General features: G+C 35.4%; 2 protein-coding genes across 14 annotated transcripts in view; both read left to right on the plus strand.

Moving 5' to 3' along the window:
- The window catches only part of GPR52 (G protein-coupled receptor 52), a 34,285-nt gene extending 15,891 nt beyond the window's left edge, over positions 1 to 18,394 (plus strand). For 2 of the 3 annotated variants that reach the window (XM_063627364.1, XM_063627365.1), the window contains exon 2: positions 1 to 18,394. This exon is cut by the window's left edge and continues 7,957 nt beyond it. The gene's annotated coding sequence lies outside the window, so the exon portion shown is untranslated. The other variant, XR_010117632.1, reaches the window with a different exon arrangement.
- Positions 1 to 22,167, plus strand: part of RABGAP1L (RAB GTPase activating protein 1 like) — an 865,831-nt gene that overhangs the window by 295,329 nt on the left and 548,335 nt on the right. The window lies entirely within an intron of this gene.

The raw sequence follows: 22,167 nt of genomic DNA on the forward strand, positions 1-22,167 counted from the left end.
TATTCTAAAAGCTTCTGTGAGTAAACACTATCTCATTTCACATATAGGAATCTGAGATAAGATTTTTAAGTGACCCTAACAAGATCATGTCGTTTGACAAAGATACTACTGACCACATGTCTTGTGCGACAATAATATTGCCTGTGATAAAGTTCTTGAATAATGTATTTATAGATGGCTGGTAATAGAGTGACCTGATATTTCTTTCTTGAGAAGAAAATGAAGACTTACTTATTTGATATAGAAGAAATTCTAAGTGAAATTTTTTCTTTTCATTCGTGACATAGGAAAAATTATTTTAAAGTTAACTTTATGTTAGAGGTGTGATTTTTGAGATCATAGAAATTTTTAATAAGATGTATTATCAGCCTTGATCAGTGTTTTAATATTTCTTTAAACAGTTTTTTTATCTATAGAGGGTAATAAAAAATTTACCTCTCCTTTTGAAAACACAGCAGTCATCTACTGAATATATTGAGATATGTAGAATAAATTGAACAGTGTTTGCTGTGTATTCTAAAAACTATAACCTTAATGATGAAGACATCAAAATCACATTATATTCATGTACCTACTTTTGGAAAGTACTAATTTCATAGTCATGTACTTTATGTTTTGAATTTTTTTGTAATAGATTTGCCATGTTGTTGAGTCATCATAGGTTGGATTTTTCTCAATCATTATGATGGACAAGATTTTGACGTTTCAGGCTATAGTGCTTTTGTATGTTTGTAATCTGTAAAATATCAGTCAGGAAATCAGTGATTAGTTTGAATTAGTGATATATTAAATAAAACCTTTTAAATAAGTAATTCAGTTTTATTTCAATGAAATAAATATAGTTACAGAAAAATTAAAGGAACTCAAATTAGGCAAATACAAAATTGCCTTGTAAGTGTCCTTAGAGGAAATCTTTCTTTAAGTCATTTCTAGTGTCTGTATCAGTTGAATAAAAATGAGTTCCACTGAGTTATTTGAAAAGTTTATTCTCTTAAATATGTAAAATTTCCATAACAATTTATGCCACTCATTTAAAGAGTTTGTAGGATGAATCATTGCAGAGTCCAAATTTGGATTTTAATCTGAATTAACCAGATATTTTTGCATTTCAAATCAATAAATTAGGTCAATAAATATTTATTGATTATGCTATGTTAAGGGCATAAATTGTGGTTCTATAATATTCCTGGACTCTTAAGAGTAACTCATTGAATTGTGTGACTCCAATAAGCAGGAAAATGAATTTCTAGAATTTGAGGGAGAGATTGCAGAAAAGTCATAGGAACTATGCAGTACATTGTAGCATTAGAGGGATTAATGCATTTTAGAATATGAATTGGCTTCAATATTTAGCCATGTGTTTGGATGCTATAGTTCTAAAGGATACCACAGGATATTTGAGAAGTTATTAAAGTGAAAGGAGAGGAAATGTTCAATGTTGAGATTAGTACAAAAGTGTTGTGGGGAGAATACACAATAACTTTGGAATGCAGTATAAGAAAAAGAAAATATTCTTTATGTGGATTATATCTGATTAGAGTAAAATCATCACTTTAGGTATAAATTATAAGCTTTGAGATTGGGACAAGAATATTAACATGGGTAGAAGTAGCTTGAGGGATTGCACATAGGACATGTTCTACCAACTCAGGCATCATCTTCTTTTTTTTTTTTTTTTTTTTTTTTTTTGAGATGGAGTCTTGCTTTGTCACCCAGGCTGGAGAGTGATCACCAGAGTGTCACCCAGGCAGTGGAGTGATCTTGGCACACTGCAATGTCCACCTCCCGGGTTCAAGTGATTCTCCTGCCTCAGCCTCCCAAGTAGCTGAGACTACAGGTGTGTGCCACCATGCGCAGCTAATTTTTGTATTTGTAGTAGAGACAGGGTTTGACCATGTTGGCCAGGCTGGTCTCAAACTCCTGAACTCACATGATCCACCTGCCCTGGTCTTCCAGTGATGGGACTACAGGTGTGAGCCACCATGCCTGGCATTAGGCATCTTCTTAGACCACTTTTTCTAGAGTTGTTTTCCTAATATTTGTCTCGTGATTACAAGTGAATGTCACCATATGCAGGCTATTATGACAGGCAGGTTTTAACTTCTCTGTCAATTAAGTTAATCATAAGATGTAGGCCTAATATTTTTTGAATAATAGAATCACTCATTCTTTCATTGAAGTATTTATCAGGTTGCTATTGTGTGCTAGGGACTCTTCTTAATTCTGTGTAAGATAAGGAGGTTTCTAAGTAAAACAGATTTTCAGTTCTCCAAGAGCACTTAGACTACAAGGGGCTATATGGACTTTATATGGATAACTATAGGGCAAGATAGGAGCTGACAAATTACAGTCCACTGACTATTGTAGATATAATTTCACTGGACCATAGCAGCACTCATTCATTTATGTATTACCCATGGGTGCTTTTGTGCTACAATGGTAGAGAGTAGTTGTCATGGAGATGTTATGTTCTACAAAACCTAAGTATTTACTGCCTGGCTGTTTACAGAAAAAAATTTGCTGACGCCTGGTATGAGACATTATAATGCCCTTTGTATGCTACTCACAATAGAATGTTGTGCTTTTATGTTTGCTAAAGGATCTCATACGAAGGAGTGATTTCAACCTGATTCAGTCAGGCATCAGGAAAATTTCTAGCATATGAGTAAGGACCTAGATATTGATTCCTCCTCTATGATTCCAGTGGTTTGTCAACTATATACCTGTCTGTAAATGAAACACAAATCTACTTTTTCTAATTAGTTCTTACTATTATATAGTTAATCTACATTACTTATATTTAGATTTTTCCTACTCAGGTAAAGTTCTTTGCATATCAAACTTAGTGTCTAGTTTCTTTATTTAACTACTAATATGGCATAATCGTATTTTACTTTTAAGCATGGAGTCAGTAATAATTAACATTGGATGTAGTCTTCAAACTTCAGAAGCATTTGTTAAACTTCTCATCAATAAATGATAATCTCATAGTCTAAAAGAGTTGATTTACTTATAAGTAAGCATGCCTCTTTTGTAGTACTCCAATAGGCAGTAAAACAAAAAACTAAAAAACAGAAGATCTAGCTGTATAAGAGTTAAATTTACATGCAACTCTAAAACATATATGACTTAAGAAAATTTATAATTCAGCACCAATCTATGACATTATTAATAGGCTCTTGGTAATATATAAGTTAGAAAATAAATGGTTATAGTCATACACTTAGCTAAGATGTATTGCAGTGCTAGGAGTTTTATGTTTTTTGTCATTGTCAACTAATGAATGAAAATACAAAGCAATTTTAAAGAGCCACAATTTATATTTACACAAAATTAAGCGGTTTGAAAAATCTTGATGATTCAGCTAATCACAGGTATTTGATACATTATTTAATAATATTTGCCTTGGCAGTACTAGTGTTTTAAACTATTAATAATCCATTGGGAAGTTTTGGTTTTCTTCAAGTTTAGTAAATCAGTAAGAAAACGAATAAATGATCTTGATGGTTTTGTTAAAAATACAGTTCACGGAGTCTGTTAGAATAAAAGGAAACACTTACACAGTTGTCCCTCATTATCTGTGTGGGATTGGTTCCAGGATGCCCCAAGGATACCAAAATCCACAGATGCTCAAGTCCCTTTTATAAAATAGCATACTATAACCTACACACACCCTCCCATATACTTTAAATTATCTCTGAGTTACTTACAATATCTAATACAATGTAAATGCAATATAATTAGTTGTATTGTTTAGGGAATAGTGACAAGAAATGTACAAATACATTTCAAGTACATGTACAAGTCTGTATGTGTTGAAAACAGATGCAGCCATCCATTTTTTTTCCCCTGAGTATTTTCAAGCAGTGGTTGGTTGAATCGATGGATGTGAAACTTATGAATATGGAGGACTGACTGTATGTGCTTTTATGCTTTCAGTACTGTTTAAAGTCACTGAGATAGTAGAGCCATCATTAGAACCCATATAGTCAGAGTGAATACCTTAATAATGTTTATTGTATGTTTTCCCAAACAAATGAATAGAATAATTTTAGGTAAAATTGTGTATTAAAAGATTGTAAATGGTTAGGTTTCCATTAGTTTGATTTTGAGAGAAAGATTTCAGAGAATCATTAGGTCCTTCTGCCTTTTTCAGAACAGTCAACGGACTGAAGGGTCTTAAGAAAAGACCTCAGGGATTTCTTATAGAGATAATTTGAGTGACAAGGTATTGTTTCCACTTTTTTATATGCCCACCAGCTTGCCCTTCCGTAATTGGCACCTTTTAATTTCTGACAATGTTGTAAAAGGTGAGTTATAGCAAATCACTATTAACTTATCTCAAATGTTTCTAATCTCATCCCTTCCTCATAATTAACTTCCTTTTTTTCCTCCTCATTCATTTTAGTTATTTTTATTTTTAATTGTCAAAGAAATAGTTGCTCATAAAGGAAATTTAGGGAATGTTTAAAATGATAAAAAAGAGACTAAATTACGCATAGTTCTCTTACCCAAATATAATTAGGTGTGATGATAATGACTGTTGATTTTGGTTTTCTTTTCTTCCATTTCCCCCCTATGGATTAGGGCTTTTTCTAAAGGATTTTTAAATATGGGTATTTATAACTTAAACATTTTTCCATATTATTGCATATTGTTTATGAATATTTCTGTAAATAAGGCTTTTCCACATTTAGTATTATTTTCTTACAATTTTTAAGGAAGAAATACTGAAGCAAACAGTATGAAGGTATTTTAAGATTATTTATGTATATTACCAAATTGGTTTCCCAAAGGAGTGATCAGTTTATCTTCACACTAATAATGTATCAAACTATGATGATTCATTGCAAACTTGCTAGCAGCAATTCTACATTAATAAATAAAGGAATTTGATTTTTTACTTATTTTTTCCCAGCCCCTATACGGAATTTGTTTAGTTCTTTGCAATTTTTTTTTCTTCCCTACGCTAAAACAGATAGATAGGTAGGTAGGTGGGTAGGTAGGTAGATGGATGGACGGACTGATGGATGGATGGATGGATGGATGAACTAGGATGGATCTGCTGAGCCTCGTTTAAACCAAATTATCTCAAATTCTTTATTTCAGAAGTCTTTAACTCAGATAATCTTCTCACTATTGTTATCTCACCATTTACTCTGTGCTGCTGCTGCTTTGTTGTTTAAGGCCATGCATTGTTTTAAGAACACTGAATTCTGTCAATGCTGTTCTCCCATTATTACTGCTATCTTCAGCATTGTCTATTTCATTGTATCTTGTATGTGCCACACAACCACCTAGATATTGTGTTTGAGAAAGGCTTCGAAATTTTCTTCTATTGTATTCTTCTGCCTTTGTTGCAGTGATATCTCTACTCGCCTTTCAAGGTAGGGGAGGATATTTTCCTAAGCAGAAAATTTTGAGGCCTGTGTCCTTGGAGAGTTTGTGAATATCAAGATTTCAGTAGTTAAGCACTGACCCCAGGCCTGGTATTGATACTTAGGATTTCCCTAACCTGCAGAACCATGGGAATACTATCCATAGTGTTAGAGCTGTGGTAAGCAAATCAGCTTTCACATTAGAAAAGTCACACCTGATGTGGTTGTCTAACAAGCAAGCATGCTTGCAGGTCTGTACTGTTTCTCTTCTTTATGTCTTTTACATCTCTCTGGTTCCTAGGAGTGCTTTGTATATAGTGGCTACTCAATTATTTGTTGAGCCGAGTACAGAGTGCTCTCTGTATAGTAAGTCATCTATTTCTTGAGCCGAATTGAATTTAATTGTCAGAGTTAACAGTATTTCTTGGGTCTCTTCCAGTAGCTCTTTCACCTCCAGCTCACTTGAGGGTATGGTTGGACTGAAGATTACTTCAAGATTATTTTCCCCAGTGCCTTGCTGTTACCGACTTGGGAAGCTATGGAAAAGAATATTTTAGGAGAGTTGAATGATGATTTAATATACCTATCATTTAATATAGCTTCCCACTTAAATTGCATTTTTCCTTCCACAATTGACATTCAGTGGACTTACAGGCTCTTCTTGAATATGCATCTGAAAGGGGGGTGAATACACTTTGGGGTAGCTCAGGTTTTTTCCATAATGTTTATTTATATTCAGCTGAAATGAATATATTTTTGGCTTATTCCCATTGTGATTATATAGGAAGAATGAGAATTTTTGTTTTACCCAAGAACTTTCTATATACCTTAGTAAAAGCATTGTTTCTGTTCAGGCTTCTCTTGATCTTGAACCATTCTTGTAAAATATGGTTTTGAAGCTCATCACCAACTTTTCCCTGACTGTGCTCTAATAATACTTCTTTTAATGGTGCTCAGAGCTGAATAAAATGTTATGTGTGTGATATGACTAGTAATAGATGAGAGCGAGACTATCAATCATTTTCCCTTGGCTTATAAACTATTCTGCTATTTACTCAGGCCAGAAATAAATTACATATTTTGGTAGTTATATTTTATCCTTTAATATATCGAGTTTATTTTCAATAAATCTATATGTCTGTTTTACACCTGCTTAATTTATATTCCTTCTCCATATATGTACAATGGTTTTTTAAAAACAAATTTTACATTGTTATCTCCCTTCAACTTCATCTTGTTAGAGTTGGCTCAGTTTTTCTAGCATTTCTGAAACCTTTGTTCCATTTCTAATACAGTCATTGAACTTTTGACTTCTGCAAATGTGATATACATTTTTTTTCAACTTCTATTGTAGGTTCAGGGGCTATATGTGCAAGTTTATTACTTGGGGAAATTTCAAGACACTGAGCTTTGGGGTAGGAATGATCCCATCACCCAGGTAGTGAGCATAGTACCCAATAGGTAGTTTTTCAACCCTCATCCCCTTCCTTCCTCCCTCTAGTGGTCCCCAGTGTCTGTTGTTCCAGTCTTTATATTCACATGTACCAATGTTTAGCTCTCTCTTATAAGTGAAAACATGTGATGTTTGGTTTTCTGCTCCTGAGTTAATTTGCTTAGGATAATGGCCTCTACCTACATCTGAGAACATGAACAGATGCTTCTCAAAAGAAGATATATGTGTGGCCAACAAAGATATGGAAAAAAATACTCAACATCACTTAGCATTAGAGAAATGCAAATCAAAACCACAATGAGACACCATCTCACACCAGAGCGGCTATTACTAACAAGTAAAAAAAAAAAAAAAAAAAAACAGATGTTGGTGAGGTTGCAGAGAAAAGGTAACACTTACATACTGTTAATGCTTATTTTATAACATCTAATTTGATGTAATCCAGATATTTGGATTTGTCAGATGAGAATAATTTTCTAAGCTTATACTACATATTGGATTATAAATTTTTTAAAGGCCTTCTGTTTACCCATTTAGCAACCAAAGTATAATTTAATGTATGATTATTTGATAGCATTTACTTCAAGAAATATTACCATTTGTATTCCATAACTACACTTAAAATTTGGAAAGATTTTAATACAGATACCTTTAGCATTTGGGACATATTTTGCAGAGAGATTTTCAAGAATGCCTTTTAGTGGAGATTTGTAAAATGAAAGATAATAACTTTTGCGGTTTAGTGCAGTTCTGCCCAAGGACAAATGAATGAATGGATGACTTTTCAAAGTAATCCTTACAGAGTTATAATTTGTGATGCTTTCCCCATCCTTAATTAATTGTTCTCTTTAACTACTTTCACAGTAAAGCCCATCTACTCTCAGAGATTAAACTATCATCCTTTTGCCAAGTATTCCAAAATAGAACTCTCCAAATCTGGCCTTGTACCTTTTCTCCAGGAACATGTACTATGCTGCCTTTAATGAGCCTTCTTATTCTGGATTTTCCATAAAAATTGATACCTGAACAATTTCAAAGGAAAATCATTATCACCGTTTCTTATTCCTTACACTGCTCATCTCTTTTTTTGTTGTTGTTATTGTTAATGTCATTGGTACCACTGCCTTCTTATATTTCCACTTTATAGCCCTGTCTGTTTAATAAATGTTAATTGAAAAAAAGACTATCTGGATTTTTTCTTATACCTTAATCACTATTTCATTTAGAATCCAGTTTGTATACTTCATTCTTCACTGTCTTTTAAGATACCTTCTCTGGGTAACCAGATCACCTTTTTTCACTTCTTCCTTAGAAAGATTACCTTCTTTTTTGGAATCTTTCTGTGTAGTTTTATTATATTCTCTATGTGCTTTGAATGATAACTTTAGGTTAACTGATAACTTATGGATACAGCCTCCTACCATGGCTAAAATTCCTTTCATAACTATCAAGGTAGCCTCTTCAATTATTATAAAGTTCTGTGACTTAGAAGATACTTCCTAATTAATGAGCCCCAAAATCTTCCTATTGATCCTATTGACATAGGATCAAATGTCCACCATTTGATCCTATGTCATATCTCTGTGGAAACACAGAAATAAGTCTCCCTTTATGATGTAGCTCTTCTGGCATATGAAAACTACTGTTATATCTGCCTTCTCTTCTCAGATTAAACATCTTTATTTCTTTAACACATTGCTAATTCATTCATTCAGCAAATATTTATTGAGCATTTTTTTTTGAGGCGGAGTCTCGCTCTGTCACCCAGGCTGGAGTGCAATGGCACGATCTCAGCTCACTGTGACCTCTGCCTCCCGGGTTTGAGCAATTCTCCTGCCTCAGCCTCCAGAGTAGCTGGGACTACTGGCGTGTGCCACCATGCCCGGCTAATTTTTGTACTTTTAGTAGGCTCTGGGTTTGACCATGTTGGCCAGGCTGGTCTCGAACTGCTGACCTCAGGCGATCCGCCCGCTTCGGCCTCCCAAAGTGCTGGGATTACAGGCATGAGCCACCATTCCCGGCCTATTGAGCGTCTTTTACGTGCAAGTCATTGTTTAGGTATTTGGAATCTGGTGAACAGGAATGATAAACTCTTTTCTCATAGAGCTTACATCCAAATAGAGATAAAAAGTATTCTAGATTAAGAAGTCAGCAAGTAAAACAAAATAAGATAATTTCAGATTATGATTAATGCCATGAAAAGAATAGAACAGGACATCAGGATAGAGAAGTGATAGAGATGGGAGGCAGCTTCTCCATGAACTTTGGTTTACAAATATCTCATCAGTTTGGTTGCCTTCCACCACAACAACATGCACGGACTTGGCACTTTTAACGTTCTTATGGTGAAAGACTTCTGATCTGCTAATGTCCTCTGTGTACATAGGAAAGTATGGAGCTTCTTAGTTATGTGGGAGATGAAGCTGTCTGAACTACATCAGTGAGGGAACTATTAAAGAAGGAGACACAAAAATTTAGACCTTTTGCAGTTATTGTTAGACGCAGTATTCTCTTGCTCACTGTGCTCTAACAGTGGGATGAGTAGTTGCCATATTTGGACAATGTACTTCCTTTAGTGCAGCTCCACATGTAATCAGCTGTTCCAACAACAGGTCACTCTAGCTTTATAGTGAACTTATTTAGGTCTAGATCTCACTTGTTTCGAACTTGGAAAATCAGTTTATTGAACACAGTTGCAGGGCTTTGCAGTTATTCCTTACTTACTCAGCACTTCCTTCTACTTTAATGTGATCTTTTCTAATGTTTTTAATAGATTTAGAAAGCTTACGTTCCCTGTTGTCTTTAAAGTTAGCAAAAATGATGTAAACAGAAGAGTACCTAGGCAGAACTTACTAAAAAGCTTTCTTCTAAATTGATTTTTCTTTATTTAATTAGCACATTTTGAGTAAGGCCATATGTCTACCTCAAACTGTACCTGAACGTGTTAATATCTAGTTCCCATTTTTTCCCTGTTGTTTCAAATATTTTATAAAATGTTTGCTAAAGAGAGTGAAGCATAGGCTGGGCATGGTGGCTCACGCCTGTAATCCCAGCACTTTGGGAGGCTGAGGCAGGTGGATCGCTTGAGGTCAGGAGTTTGAGACCAGCCTGGGCAACATGGTGAAACCCCATCTCTACTAAAAATACAAAAACTAGCCAGGCGTGGTGGCACACCCTTATGATCCCAGCTACTCAGGAGGCTGAGGTAGGAAAATTGCTTTAACCTGGAAGGTGGAGGCTGCAATGAGCCAGGATCATGCCACTGCACTCTAGTCTGGGCGAGAGAGTGAGACTTTATCCACAGCCCCCCCACTCCCCCCCCCCAAAAAAAGAGTGAAGCATAATGGTTTAGCCTGCCCTCTAGAGTCAAACTGAAATTTTTATTCGTCACTTGTTACCCGTGTAATACTGGGCATGTTACCTAACCTCTCTGACTGTTGGTTTCCTAATAATTGTATTGGCTTTATAGGGATATGTGAGATAATGATATATAAATCACCCCTCACAGTGTCTGGCATATAGAAAAGTCCAATAAATGTTAGCAATAGCAGCTGTAGTCATTGTTGTTCCTGGCTCACAGAAATTAAATATAGTCTATTTTGGGCTTTCCAGATCTTAAAAACCCTTTAAGGGCATGTGCACACACACAAATATATACACAGCTAGTTTTCTGCCATTTATTCTTAGGGATGGACACAGTAAAAACATCTTTATTTTTTAAATCTTATATGCCATCTGTCTAGAATTTTACTAGATGAAGCATCAATGTTACCATCTCTGAAATCCATATGTTCTTATTGAAAGCTTAAAATGTGTCTTCTCTGTAGTCATTTATCATCTTTTCAGGAGTCTACAGTTTCTCAAAGATTAATAATACTACGAGATCTTCTAGTAGCTACTTTGATATTTCTTTGTTTGAGCCTAGTTAAAAATAAGACATGGGCATGAGAGGCTGCAAATAAAGTTGAGAATTGCCTGGGTGTTTCACTTAGCCGTGATTCTCAGGTCTTTGTTAGACAAAGAGTAAAATTAGCTATACCAGGGAAGAGAAATAACATTTCTACTAAATAAATGTAAAAGTAACCACTAATAAATACTAAATAACAAAGCTACTGTATGACAAGTACTGTAAATTTATATCATATATTAATGTTATATAATATGTCTAATCCTTTTAGCAACTCATTTTCATAGGTGGGAAAATTGAGCATCAGTATTTAAATATCTTGGTTAACACACTTCTACTAAGTGGTAGAATCTATAGAATTTGAATCCAGTTTTGTCTGACACCAAAACCGTGTCCTTTCTACCTAATATATGCTACCTCCTCTACTATTTGGCAGTTAACATTATACTGACATGTATATTAAACTGAAACTATATAAAGAGAAGCTAATAAAGGCTTTTTTGCTATAGAAGATACTTCTAGAGTCAGAGAATTGATGAGGATCCATGAGTAAACTCGGCAAATTTCCCTCAATAGGAAAATGTTAGCATTTTAGAAATATTATAAAATCATGAAATCTTAGGGTTGGAAGAAACCTTCTTGATTATGAGTTTTGTTTTCTGGCCACATAGCAATTATATATGTGGGATTATATTATAAAGAATTTTATTATTGCTGTATCTGTAATATTTTGAGATTTAAGTTAAATTGTTGCTTTTGTTTACTTATTTATTTACCTCACTTTGTATTTTAACAGTTTATTTTGTGTAGTCTAATGGTTACACAAACATTTGTGTGTAACCATTAGGATAAACAAATAGAGATTTCAGAATTCTTCCACATGTAAGAGATGCCCTAGTGCTCTAATTTATAATAGAGGGACTGTTATGGCTTATACCAAAATACTAGAAGAGAGTTTTGCTTGCAAAACGTGTATACAAATAGGCTGATTTCATATTAAATAATTCTACTTTATTATAATAATTCATCCTGATCATTGTTCAATAATGAATTCACATTCTACCTTGGTTTTGTGATTGTGCTGGTGTTGTAGTACAAATTATAGTTATTATGCACTTCAAATTTAAATGTTATTGATGAAGTAAAATTAAACACATTCCATATGACAGCGTGGGCAGATATTTTTGTGTAGTATGAAACAGTGAATTTCAAATAGTAGTTAATTTCTTAAACCAATATTAAGCATTATATCCCTAAAGATAAAAAAGTTTAAACCCAGAGAAGAAATCATAGACACTACATCTGTATCTACCTCTTCTCTCTTTCTCTCCCTCTCTCTCTCTCTTTCTCTCTCTTTCTCTCTCTGTAAAATCATTCCAGTTTCTTCTGCTTAGAACGGTAAGTTCCATGGGGCAGGGACTTTGTCACTTTCCCCACTGTGTTTCTACCACCTAGTGCAGGATGCCATACATGGTAGATGTTCAGTAAATATTTGGGGGCAGACTGTGTTGGCTTTGCAGATAATTGTTATACTAAAAATGAGGGGAATATTTTTTCTTTTGAGTAGATTACACTGCTAATCATTTCAGAGTTTTGCTTGAATATTTCTGAGGGTTTATGTTTTTTCCCCCTCTGAATTTCTAGATGCCATTAGCAAAATGTTTCATACAAAAGTTAACTGAATGTTTATATTTGTGGTAAGTATATGCTTATGTGTATTTATGTTCATGTCTTTTTATCTATTAATAGAAAAATGTGGCTGTTACTGTATTTTGTCTCCCATCAATTGCTAAGGGTTAGGTAACTATTGCTTTGATTTATAGTCCCAGGTAATAGGTTTAAATCTTTGTGCTTATATATAATTGTATATGAATATATTGCTGACAAGGGAAATTATTTTGGTTATCAAATATCAGAAAGTTTCATATTATTGCCTGTATCTTTCTGGTAACAAGGCCACTATTTTCTAGTAAATCAGGTATTTTCTCTGATGTGAATTAATCCTTTAAGCCACTAATCCAACATTTCTCAGAAGTATAAACGTGGACAGTTTACATCAGATTCACTGGTAATGCTTATTAAAATTAACAGATTTTCAGAAACTACCTTAGTCCTCCTAAATCAGAATATCTAGAATGTGAGTCTCTGAATTTGTGACAAGCTCTGCATATGATTTCTCTGCAATCAGAAGTTTGAGAATCATAGTATGAAACTTTCCTGAAAGTGTCTTTGCCCTTGGGAGGGGTTCCATCCTGGAAGCTCTACAGAAGAAATCCCTAACTATAAGCTCTCTGCCCATTTAAGTTCCAAAGTAGTCAGTCTTAAGACACTGATTGTGTCAGTTTGAATTACAGCCAAAGGTACATTATTTCCAAAAGCTGTTGGACTGGAACAAAACAAGAACATCAAAATTGCTCACTAGACCAATATTGAAAGCAGACAAAATTGCACTCAGTTCCAGTTCCTGACAACATCCCAGGAAATGTCTCAGCTGCCTTCATCGGGGATTGTCACTGCCAAAAATGCTTTACCCCTTTAAAGCCTCGTGAGGAACTAGGCACTCTAGAACTGAGCTGACTGGAGGAAACAAAAAAAAAGTTCTACTTTTTTCAGGTCTACAAGAGCAGAGCTTTCTCTGGTACTATGAGAATTTCAGCCTAAAAATTCCTTGTATATGAGATCTTGACCATATGATCAAATCCTCTCTACAGCCATGATCCATCTTGAATATTTTACCACTTGCACAGGGCTACTACTGCATTTGGCAGGGTACCGAATACATCTCCCCATCTCACAATGTCATTCCATGTATCAATCCATCTTTTTCTCACTTCTCTGTCATCAGCTATAAACTGATTTTGAATTTCAGGGTTTAAATCAGGAACTCTTACTTTCTAGCCCCTCAAAAGCCAGTTTAGAAAAAATGTAATTTTACATATGTACATTCTATGTAAATTTGTTTGTATCAGAGAAGTGGTAATGCTACCTTTTATATACAAAGGTGATGATACTGAATTAAATTTTCAGAAGTAATGATGAGTTTTTATTCATGCATCCATGTTGTAATCTCTGGCCTTCCTTGAATTCAGGGGCATTCTAAAATGCAGTGTTTTGGCCTAGCACAGTGGCTCAGGCCTGTAATCCCAGCACTTTGGGAAGCTGAGACAGGTGGATCACCTGAGGTCAGGAGTTCGAGACCAGCCTGGCCAACATGGTGAAACCCCGTCTCTACTAAAAGTACAAAAATTAGCTGGATGTGGTAGTGGATGCCTGTAGTCCCAGCTACTTGGGAGGCTGAGGAAGGAGAATAGCTTGAACCTGGGAGATGGACGTTACAGTGAGCCAAGATGGCGGCATTGCACTCCAGCCTGGGTGGACAGAGCAAGACTTTGTCTGTCTGGATAAAAAAAATCAAAATAAAAAATAAAATACAGTGTTTAGTTAGAGAACAGACCATACCAATTAATTTTTACATAAATTAAATCCATGACTTGACTGGCATTTTGCCCTAGCCAAATTAACTAACCTCAGAAGTTGGATTTTGCCTCTGTGTTTCATATTCTCAGTCAAGAATTAAGAGTACTGACATTACGTATTAAGCTTTTTTGTATCCCCTGGGGTAACTAACTAGCATGGTGGCTTATACATTGCAGGTATTTAGAAAAAAAAACACACTTTGATTTATTGATATTGATTATGTTTCAATACAAGGGCAGTTCAGCTACTTTGCATGGATTTCTTTGGGAAGGATTTACTATGATTTCTATTTATATATTCTTGTATGTTTTTGTGTTTGAGTTCAGTCATACTTATCACTTACCCATCTTCTTACTGAAGCTCCCTTTTGATCGAATGTGATTATTGCATTGATGGTATATTAGTTGTTTTGAAGAATTAGTATTTCTTTCTAATTCAAGCCTATGATGTGCCTCAGGCTGGTGATAAAATGATGGTATTAAGACAATGTTCATCCCCTTCAACAGGGAAAGTAAAACTATTCAGCTTGCTTTTGAATACCCAGTATACCTGTTAGTAATTTATTTAGGAAGGTAATAGTCTCTTCATATATTAGAAATTTTGCCACATTAAACAAAATCTTAGAAAAGTCAGTATTTATCAGAATTTAATATTAGGAAATTGTTTTTCAAATGAATTGAACATATCCAAATCAGAGCTAAATACTGCCACAAATAGCTCTAATTTTTTCACCTTCAAGCAAACCACATTGAGGTGTTAGCTATTGGCTCTGAAGTAGTTGTTCTATATACTGTAGGTGTTGGAGGCCCCTCCTTGGCGGACTTTGAAACAGTAGAAACTCATAATGATTGCATTCTCTTAGGAATCTTACTTAATCTGGCTGCAGCATGCAGAATTTATTGCAGGAGTCAGACCAGATAGGAGACTGTTATGGACTGAATGCATGTGTGTCCCCCTCTCCTGGCGTTCTTATATTGAACCCATAATCCCCAATGTGACTATGAGGAGGTGATAAAGGTTAGATGGGGTCATAAGTGTGGGGCCCTGATTGGATAGGGCTGATTCCATTATATGAAGAGGAAGAGACATCAGAGCTCTCTTTCTCTACAATGTGAAGACACAATGGAGAAGTGTGTAATGCATGGTATGTATAAGCCACCATGCTAGAGAAAGTGGCTGTCTGCAAGCCAGGAAGAGTCCGCACCAGGAATGGAATCAGCCAGCACCTTGATCTTGGACTTTCCAGCTTCTAAAACTGTGAGAAATAAATTTCTGTTGTTTAAGACACCCAGCTGTATGTTTTTGTTGCAGCCAGGGCAGACTGAGACTGAGACAGAGAACACTGTCATAATCTAAGCTTGAGGTGGTAAGGAGTGTGGCATCAGGAAAGACAGCAATGAGACGGGTATAGTGGGAAAGGAAAGAAAATGGTATAAGAGAAGAGTCCATGGGACCTAGTGGCTGACAGCATGTGGGGCGAAGGATGACGTATATTATTTGTATTTCCCAAAGTGGGGAAAAGTTTTTTAACTCCAGTTTTGTTGAGGGTTCTGCCTTCCAGGCGCCCAGGTTTGGTGATTTGCTAGGACTAACAGGACTCAGCATATAGTCCTCATTGCTATATTTATTACAGTGAAAATACATGAAGCAAAATCAGTAAAGGGAAAAGGCACATGGGGCAAAGTCTGGAGGAAACCAGGCACATAATTCCGAATCTTCTCCCAGTTAAGTTGCACAGGATGAGCTTAATTACTCCAGTATCAAGTTGTGAAAGTATGGTGAAGTGTTATGTGCCAGAGAAGCTTGCTTGAGCCCAGGAGTTCAGGGTTTTTATCCAGAGCCCGTCACATGGGCACCCTTTGCCTAGAATATACCAAAATTTCAGACTCTCAGAAGGAGTTTAACATGAATCACATTGTTTGTACAACAGTTTAGGTACAATAAACCACACTTATCAGGGAATAATGGCAACTGTGCTGAAATTCAAGTTTCCAGTTGCCAGCAAAGGGCTAACCTTTCAAGCATTTCATTCTAAGAATAGCAGTCTCAGACCTACAATGTTAACTGTTTTTTGCACAGTAATATTTTAAACTAGAAAGGGAACATTAAATATATGTCACTCTGTTTTTCTTAATGAAGTTTATGCATAATAGAAACACATTTTAACCCTAATTATTGTCTTCAGTTGGCCACACAAAAGGATATTTTTGAGAAGTGTTAGGAAGAGAAAAACAGCTCTGAATACAATGAAATGTTGCCATGCGTTTAAAGTCAGCCACGGAACATAATTTTAGGTTATATTCTCCGATAGAGTAAGAGTTATGCACACAGTATCTTTAGTAATAAATACCTGGAGAGCTCAAAGAGGTAAGATGTCTTTGCTGAAAGCACCATCTCTTGATGACATAGGATCTCTGTAAACCTTGCTGGTGTGCAGAATTCCTCATATGTCAGGTGCACAATCCCAAAGCTTTCCTACTTTGTACTTCAGGTTCAAAGAGATTTTTAAAGCAGCATCTTATTTTCTTGATTTTGGTATAGCATCTACTGCCCAGAGCACTAGACAAGTCTCAGTTGGAAGTGGGAAGTAGAAATAGCATAGGTTCAGGAGCTTCCAGAAAACAGGATGCCCTGACAGTGTTTTCCTCTCCTATACCACGTGTGGCCCTTTCTTTCCTTGAGATGTTACCTTAGAGGTTTCTCTTGCTAGTTAATAGAAAGATAGTTTTGGGGCAGACCACAAATTCTAGGTATGGTTTGAGGTAAGCATAATTTGGCACATATAATTACATTATGTTAAACTTTAAAAGTTCTCAAACTTTATTTTAATGCCAACCACATCTTGTTTAGAATCCACATATGTAAAACATGTAAAAGCTCAGCTGCTGAGCAGGTTGAGCTGAAGTAAGCTGAGGAGTCCTGCAATCATTCGCCCCTAAAGCTCCTGCAGAGAATCTTACAAGTTCTTGGAGATTGCTTCTCCCCTCTAACTCCCTTGTAGTAGAGATGAGAAAATGAATGATCAGGAAATTAATCTATATCAATTAGTTCTTTCAAGTCTTTACAAACCCTTTTCTAGAACTTCTTTGACTAACCCCATTTTCTCCTGTAGCTGTTCCTGTAACGTTTTATATAAACATAGTGCTTATCATTTTGTTTTATACATAAATGTTTGTGTTGTCTCCCTCAGAGTCCCTAACCTCAGTCTATTTTTTAAAATTAATTTTAGATCCTCAGTGCTTAATGTAATCCTAGTATATAGTAGGTAGTTAATAAATACTGCATTAAAATGAATAAATTTATTCAATACTTTCCTTGGAAATTATTTATTCAATTTGTAGTATCATTTTGCATTCTTGATATCTGAATTTCGAATGGTTCTCTGTTAATTTCTGAGGTCGTTTATTTATTCAACTACATTGTCAGCTTTTTAAAAATCTTTATTGCCTATTCCCCAACATAAAACCCACAATAATAGGAGTATTTTGGCTAACCAAAGAGAATTCCATAGAAAATGTCATGATAACTGTAGCTTTACTTCCTTCTTACTACCTCTCAAAATATTCCTGATGTCAACTAGTAAGAGTGCTCTGCTGTTTCTTTTATGAGGCCAGTATGTAAAGAAGCAGTGTATAACTGAAATAAAATAAATTTGTCTCCAGGATCTACCACTTACTACCTATTGACCATGGTCATAATATTGAACCTCTATTATTATTATTATTATTATTATTATTATTATTATTATTATCATGTTTGTGAGATGGAGTCTCGCTCTGTTGCCAGGCTGGAGTGCAGTGGCACGATCTTAGCTCACTGCAACCTCCGCCTCCCGGGTTCAAGTGATTCTCCTGCCTCAGCCTCCAGAGTAGCTGGGACTACAGGCGTGCGTCACCATGCCCAGCTAATTTTTGTATCTTTAGTAGAGACAGGGTTTCACCATGTTGGCCAGGATGGTCTCCATCTCTTGACCCTGTGATCCACCTGCCTCTGCCTCCTAAAGTGCTGGAATTACAGGCATGAGCCACTGCACCTGGCCTTCTGATTCTTATTTCTGTCATCTGTAAAGCAGGGAAAGTAATATCTGCCTTATGATAAGTAAAGGAAGAACATATTGTGTGTTTTAATGTATGATTATATTAAATGTAATGTATGTTACAATAAATATTTAAATATTAATAAATATCATTTATTAATATTTAAATGATAGCTGATGTCATATATAAGCAGGTGTGATGAACCTGCTGGTGGTGTTTAAATTTTAACATGAGTAAAGATCACCTTGGGAGCCTGTTCAATTGCAGTTTCGGGTTTAATACGTCTGAGTTAGGACCTGCAGTTCTTCATTTCTGATAAACTCCTAGGTGCTGCTGATGCTGTAGTCTACAGACCACACTGGCGTAGCAGGCACTGGAGTATTCAAGATTCCCATGTTATGTTTTTTTTCTTTTAACATATGTTGAATGATTGGTTGGACCGTCTTTGGCAGTTATTTTATATCTTCTCAGATATTGTGACTGTTTCTAAGGTAGTTAACAATAATATTTTGGACTCATCCAGTGCTTTGTTTTGAAAACTTCCTTTTTTTTTTTTTTTTTTTGAGACAGAGTCTCGCTCTGTCGCCCGGGCTGGAGTGCAGTGGCGCAATCTCGGCTCACTGCAAGCTCCGCCTCCCGGGTTCACGCCATTCTCCTGCCTCAGCCTCCGAGTAGCTGGGACTACAGGCGCCCGCCACCGCGCCCGGCTAATTTTTTGTATTTTTTAGTAGAGACGGGGTTTCACCGTGGTCTCGATCTCCTGACCTCGTGATCCGCCCGCCTCGGCCTCCCAAAGTGCTGGGATTACAAGCGTGAGCCACCGCGCCCGGCGAAAACTTCCTTTTTGCTACAATGCCAGGGACACAGTATTTTTAAAAAATATTTTGTAGTGCTGTATATCCAAATATTAGGGGCAAACAATTAAGGTAAACACGATGATCTTATCTACTTTTGTAGGTAAATAGGTTTATTGAATTTGAAATGATGCCAAGCAAGGATTTATGGCATATTAAGGCAGATCAAGCCAGGAGTGGTGGCTCACACATACAATCCCAGCTCTTTGGGAGACTGAGGTGGGAAGATCGCTTGAGCCCAGGAGTTTAAGGCTGCAGTGAGTTATGATTGTGCTACTGCATTCCAGCCTGAGTGACAGACTGAGACCCCGTGTCTTTAAAAAAAAAAAAAAAAAAAAAAAGACAGATCAGCTCTTTGGCCATTTGCTTCTGCTGTATAATTATCTACAGGCCAATAATTGAAACTATAAACCTAAATCCGCAGTGTTAGATGAACATTATAACTTATTAGAACGTTATATATGTATAATTAACATTATACCAGTATATAACATTATAACTTATTATTTAGAAAGATTGTAAATCTTTCTAAGTTGAAGTTGAAAGAGCAATAGAGTGGGAGTCAGGAGATGTGAATTCTGGGTTTGGCTCCAACAAAGGTTAGCAGAGTGACCTTGGAAAGGTGAGAGTTAATTCTTACTTTTTCCATGCATTCATGATACTTTATAAAAATAACTTTTCAACAAAGTTCTCAGTCTTCTATGTAAGAGAAGATCTTACCTATAACAATTTTCTAACCTTTAGCTTTCTGAGTTTAAATGTAAAACTATCAAATGCTCTGAAAAATTAATGTTGCCTATGCTATTTTTATTTTAATTGTATTAATTTTGTTAATAAGATTTTAATAGTAAGTTTTGGAGCAATTTACTGTCCAGCTGAATATCTAAGATATTTCATTCAAATTTGAATATATTTTTACAAAAATATAAGTAAAGCAATTGTAAAAAATTTTAAACAGCAATTTCAGGTTTTTTTCTAATTTATGCAAAATTATCTATTAAAGTAAAAGACAAAACACAAGAGATTTATGAATTCTTTAATATTATATTCTTCAGCCACTATGTGTAACTCTTTCAAATACCATGTTAATTTGTGAGTACCTCCACAACAACAAATTAAAACATGAAGTAAGGAAATGGACATTTGGCACTATTGGGAAATGATACTTGGTTAAGCAGTGCTTTATTGCATACATGGTATTTGAGAGGAAAGATTTGACAAGTTAATTAGTCTTTCTCTTACCTAAGTGATTTCATCAGTCAAATCCTCCAGAAGTTCCAAAGCGGTATCTGTCTCTGTCTTCAGCAGCAGCACAAACCAAACCTTGAGAGCATTCTGACAGATGATCCCTTTTTATTTTGAGGACATAGGGCAAGAGATGTACAGAAGCATTTCCTTGGGGCTTGAAGATGTTATTTGTGAGAGTAGATGTTCAAGGTTACAGATCATACAGTGTCAGTCTGAGGGCCAGATCCTAGTGGCAGAAAACGTTCATGTGTTCTTCAGTAAATCTAATTTGGGTTATTTGTGATAGCTACGGCCCTCTGAAACATAGGGTTTGTGGCAGGGTCTCCTCTTTCTTAGACATAAGGGTGGTCCTGCTCGTGTACCATAGTCCCAGGAGCAGAACTGGGTGTGCTGAGATATCAAAGTTATGCATGTAATCTCAGTCAGGTTATTATAATTAAATATTATTCGGGTACCAGATAAAATGCTGGAAGTTAATACTGGGTAGGCTGCTGTCACAAATCTCCTTAGCTAATCTATATGTTTAAATGGCAGCCAGACAATTAAAGTATGTGAACAAATAGCATTGCAAGCTAAAATTGTGCTTTTCATAAGCAAATAACCTTCACTGTGCTTCTTAGCATCTTAGAGCTGTTCTCTTCTTGGTTGTGGCTACTGTTAAGATGTTCATATATAGTAATCATCAATGTTTAACATTTAGGACTTCTGAGCAATCAAGTAAGCATTGAATTTTTATCTTATTTCTCATGTAGAAAGTAGGAAAGGAAATAGAGAAAATTTTCAGTTTAGTGTTGATTCAAAGTCAACAAATAGGTGATGGCTATTTCACATAATTTTCTGGTATTTGCTTTCTATAGCATTGTTTTCAAAGTCAAGGTTCTCATATGGGGGAGAAGTACTGGACATCTGGACATCTTTTTTCTGACAGCATTGTCATAAACTGTGATAACTATTTTATGTTTAAAACTAATGTAATCAGGCAGCCTTGTATTGTGCAATAGGAACCCTTATATAATGTGTGAAATGGTAAAATTATATTTATTTAAGAGCATATTGACATTTATTTTGTATTTGACTCTATACAAAATAAGTTTTTACCTTATCTACATTAATAAGATCTCCAGTAAGTGCTTTGAGATCAATTAGTGCTTAAATGAGTGTTTAGAGATCAGTCCTTTAGAGATTTTTTCAAGTATTTATGTAAAACCTGCATAGTATATTTTATAAATACGCTGCTAATGTAGATAGGATTCTCATAGCTGAGTGGTAATAATGTCATAAACTAGTAATAAGTTTTATAATTAATATGATTCTGTGGTTAAAAAATAAGTTTGTAATATGTACATGAAGTATTTATGAGGCGGCATATTTTGTCAAAGAATAATATTTATCTAGAATATGCATATTACCTTCTATTTTCCCTGTCTAGTTTTCAAGTATATCTTTTTGAACTTTAGTCCCTTCTGTGATTGATTTGTAACCCACCTTGTTTCAAAGAAATTCAAGGGGACTGTCTCTTAACTTTTTTTCCTGTTTTTGTTGTTATTTGTTTTTGGGGTGTGTGTGTGTGTGGTTGAGACAGGATCTCAGTCTGTTGCCTGGGCTAGAGTGCAGTGGTGCAGTCATAGCTCACTGTAACCTTGAACTCCTGGGCTCAAGCAATCTTCCTGCCTTAGTCTCCTTAGTAGCTCGTACTATAGGTGCACACTGCTATGCCTGGCTAATTTTTATTTTATTTTATTTTTTATTTTATTATTATACTTTAAGTTTTAGGGTACATGTGCACAATGTGCAGGTTTGCTACATATGTATA

Source organism: Symphalangus syndactylus, chromosome 12, assembly GCF_028878055.3.
Source record: "Symphalangus syndactylus isolate Jambi chromosome 12, NHGRI_mSymSyn1-v2.1_pri, whole genome shotgun sequence".
NCBI classification, from domain to species: Eukaryota; Metazoa; Chordata; class Mammalia; order Primates; family Hylobatidae; genus Symphalangus; species Symphalangus syndactylus.